Raw genomic sequence first — 3,951 nt, 5'->3', positions numbered from 1 at the left:
ACCCCCCCCCCAAAAAAAAACAAACAAACAAAAAACGACCCAAGCCCTGGAAAACGTGATGGCTTAACGTGATGTTAGAGCCCTGTGTTTGCAAAGCTCCAGCAGGCTGCAAAGCAGTGTTTGCAAAGGGCAAGGTGCTTTCAAGAACGAGGTGTGTTTGTGCAGGAGGGAGAACAGTCACATGCTGGGGTGGAAAGCCCCCCTCCCCGCCCCCCTTTTGTAGCTGCATCTCCCTTGTTGAAATATAGGACAGCTCTCTATTGCAATCCGAAGCCCCCTCTGCTGTAGGAAATTCAGAAGCAGGAGGAGGGGGTGGGGGGAAACCAGAGACTGAAACTGGAGCAGTCGGGTGTCACAAAAGGAAACCGCAAAGGAAAGGTGGCAGGTCGGGTGGCGGTTGCCCCCTTTTGCCATCACAGTGCTTGCTCATGAGGCCACTGGAACGGCAGCTGCTTTTTGCCTTGTGCAGTACAACATTTGCCAAACAAGGGTGCCCCAGTTTTGTAATCTGTCCGCTGCTGGAGTGAGGGGGTGAGCTGCGCAGCAGTTACGCTGGGTGCCAGGTAGCAGTGCCAAGCCAGAGCTGCTGCAATGCATATTATTCAGGTCAAACGGTAGTAGCTCTGCCGCTGCTTCTCTCCCACTCCTTGGGGGCGGTGGGGGTGGAGTTTGCAGGGGAATGAGTTTGGGGAACAAGGTGCTGGTGCGGTGGTGATGGAAGGTGCCCATTTTGGACCTTGGCAATCATGAGCAAACCAGCTCTTTTGATAGATTCCTTTGGGTCACTAGCAGAGAGGTAGCTGCTCCTCTATCCCCTCGTCTAAGTGGGGGATGTCCCTAGCAGGTCTAGGGGGTATATGTGAGCACATGCCACCTACCCACGCCTGCACCAAATGAGGACACAGTGAGGAGGCCAATCCAGGGATGCCTGCAGCAGCCCCACTCCAGCCCACTGGAGGCCAAGGTCCTAAGAGCAGATCCAGGAGAGGGATTCATTTGCTAGCTTGGTGTGTGCAAGCGTGAGCAGGCAGGAGTGGTGTGCATGGGAGCTCCTGCCAAGCTGCACCATGGTTCTGATGTGCTCTGAGTGCGCTGCCCTGCATGCTTCAGTCTGTCCCAGGCTGGAGTTCCACAGGTCTCCTTAGAGTACACCCTATAGTACCATAACCTGAGCATGATGAAGGTCAATTCATCTCACCCAGAAGCAATTTGGAAAGGGTTAATGAAAAGCCTCATTATCCTTCCCCCCCAGCTGGAGTCAAGCTGCCAGCTGCTATAAAAGACTTGCAGTCCAGGCAGAATAGTGATGGGGAGGGTGGCTAATGCTGGTAATTTGCTGTAGTGGAAGGAGTAGTAGGGAGACAGACCGCTAAGTAGGACAGGTAAGGTGCAGCTTAGGGAGCTGGGGAAGGACTTGGTAGAAACAAGCCTTTGCTGCTGAATCTTAGATCCCTGGGCAGGAGCCTAGAGGATGGGATGAGCCTGGGTTCCTGCACCTTCTCTTCCTAACAGTGATGGTCTTAGAGGTAAAGGTCCTGGGGACCTGTGAGCCCCAAACTGGGCATGTGGCCTTTGGGCTATGTGTCTAAGTTTCCTTTCTGATGAGAGGGCGAGACCTTGAGTTGCATACCTGGCAAGGGGCATGGGTAACATGGGCTTCAGGGGTGGTGTCTTGGGGGCTGTGAGAGCCTTTGGCACTGAGTTTCTGCTGTTCTTACTCTGAAGGTCAGACTGTAGTACTTTCTCAGGGGGTTGCTGACCAGCTATGGCCAGTCAGGAGACAGCCTTTGTCAAAGCAAAAGCTCCTCTCCTAGGCAATGGAAGCCAATTGCTTAAAGTAGATGGTATTAAACCCTTCTCTCTATGTGTATGTCGGGCTTCCCAAGAGTATTCTGTCCTCTACTGTAAATTATAGGGATGTAACTTGAGATGGGCCCTGTCCCTCAAATGTGTGTGGTTCTTGGGTTGTTTCTTCGTCTGGGAGCTCTGTTAGGTTCCTGAGCTGTGGGCCTATAGGTACTGGAAGCAGCAACCTCAAAACCAATATGTTGAGTACTGTCCTTTTAGCCAGGACGTCACAGATGCTTAGTGTGACATCCTCTCCCCTCCTTGCCTGTTTTCCTGGACAGGTGTGGTGATCTAATATGCTCTAGGGAAGTGGAGACCAGCCTTCTGGGCAGGTGTACCCCAAGTTAAACCCCACACCCACCCTGACTACTGTCCTTATCTTCTATGTTCCAGACAGAAGCTTCTCTTGCCACCTGTGGTACACAATGCTACTTGTTGACCACCCTGATCTACTGTTTAAAGTCTACTTTAGCTGCAAAGCAACCCTAGTGTCCTACCCCAGTGACCAGGCCACCATGCATTATTCCAGCCATTACTGAGCTGCTCCAAATGCAGTGTCCCTTAAGACTGAGTGAGGGAGTTCTGATGGACTCCATTCACCCACAGCTTGACTAGCAAATGTCTTCCTCAAGAATGGAGGAAGGCTTATTGTTCCAGTTAGGGAATTGGAATACTAGAAAAAAATACCTTGTTTCACTCTTCAGCATGCCTGTGGCCCCAGTATAGGCTGTGAGTACCCCGTGCTTTTAATGCATTTATCTTTGCAAGCCCCTGGGACAGGGCTGTGCTATTGTTTCCATTTTACAGATGGGAAAACTGAGGCACAGGTGGATAACTTGCCTAGGAAGTGTGGTAGGGAACAGAGGTATTTGAGCTTCTTAAGTTTTAAGGTTGTGGCATAACTGGTACTATACTGCTGCCTCTTGTGGATTCTGAACCATTAAAAGTGCTCTAGTGACCATAATGGTACGTGCAGGAGCAGAACTAACCTTTTTTGCAAGCTGAGGCTCCTTCTAGAGTTGCTGAACCTTCTAGGACACATCCCAGATGCGGCCAGCCATGCCCTGCACATGCTGGATCAGCTGACCTAGCCCTGTAAAGGAGCCTGATCTGCAAGGGTAGCTCTTGCAAATTAATACTTGGGAACTGGATGGCAGCCATTAGCACAGGAAAGGTTTCAATCACATCTCTTAGCTGAAGATCACCTGTACTGGCTCTCTGGGAATGCTGGCAGGGAGGGGCCGTGTTTCCCAAATCAGCACGTGAGATGCATTTTTGGGGCGTAGCAAACTCATGTCTCATTGGATCTAGCTTGTCACGTCCTCCAGGAGCTTGGCTGCGAAGTCAGGAGTTTTCACCTGCAGCCCAGTTCCTGCCAAGATATAGATGGTGATTCACAGCAATGCATCATAGAGGTGAGAGGGTTCAGGTTCAGAGGAGCAGGCAATGGTTGCATCAGCTCCAGAGCTGGGACTCTTTAAGGACAGTTGACCTTACTATGTTTGCTCCCATCCTGGAATTCATCTAATGCTAAACTTGGCTAGAAAACCCAAAATAAGAGCTGGCATTAGTTGGTCAATGTTAACACCTCATCCATCCCCCCACCTCCCCTTGTGTATCATCGTTCTGTAATTTTCACAGTATAAGGAATACCAGTACTCAGTGGAGTATTTTAAACCTCTTTGGTTAGGAAACTGTACATTTTTAAACTTGATATTGTGCCCTCCCCTCCACTCCCTTTTTATTTTAATTGAAAACTCTAGCCAGCTTGAAGAACAGTGCAGAGCTGGCATCCATGCTTGCATCAAAATCTTCCCCAAAGAACAGTGCAGAGCTGGCATCCATGCTTGCTTCAAAATCTTCCCCCCCCTCCTCCTGCCTGCACTATGTTTTCTTGGCATATTGCCTACCTGCTGGTGAGTTTGTTTTTTTTCAAGCACTCCTAAGGCACTGAACAGACTTCCCTGGGAGTTTAGAGACAAGGTCATGAGTAGACAAGGTCATGAGTGACTGGCAACCTAACTTGCTCCAAATGCCAACCTCTGCTGTGCCCTTCAGAATAGGTAGCAGGGGCCTATGGAATTCCACTCCCCCCCCCCCCCC

General features: G+C 50.3%; 2 long non-coding RNA genes across 5 annotated transcripts in view; both read left to right on the top strand.

Annotated features, from left to right (window-relative positions):
- Nucleotides 1–3,951, top strand: part of LOC106722140 — a 30,977-nt gene that overhangs the window by 1,538 nt on the left and 25,488 nt on the right. The window lies entirely within an intron of this gene.
- LOC102388758 overlaps nucleotides 26–3,951 on the top strand; it is an 8,081-nt gene continuing 4,155 nt past the window's right edge. The window contains exon 1 of one of the 2 annotated variants that reach the window (XR_003093797.1): nucleotides 26–1,526. This is a non-coding gene — a long non-coding RNA (uncharacterized LOC102388758). Of the gene's footprint in view, nucleotides 3,264–3,951 lie in introns of both variants that reach the window. The other variant, XR_003093796.1, reaches the window with a different exon arrangement.

The sequence above is a fragment of the Alligator sinensis genome, unplaced genomic scaffold (genome assembly GCF_000455745.1).
Source record: "Alligator sinensis unplaced genomic scaffold, ASM45574v1 scaffold886_1, whole genome shotgun sequence".
In the NCBI taxonomy this organism is placed as follows: Eukaryota; Metazoa; Chordata; order Crocodylia; family Alligatoridae; genus Alligator; species Alligator sinensis.
Note: the sequence above shows the minus strand (reverse complement) of the source record. Positions and strands in the feature narration are given on the sequence as shown.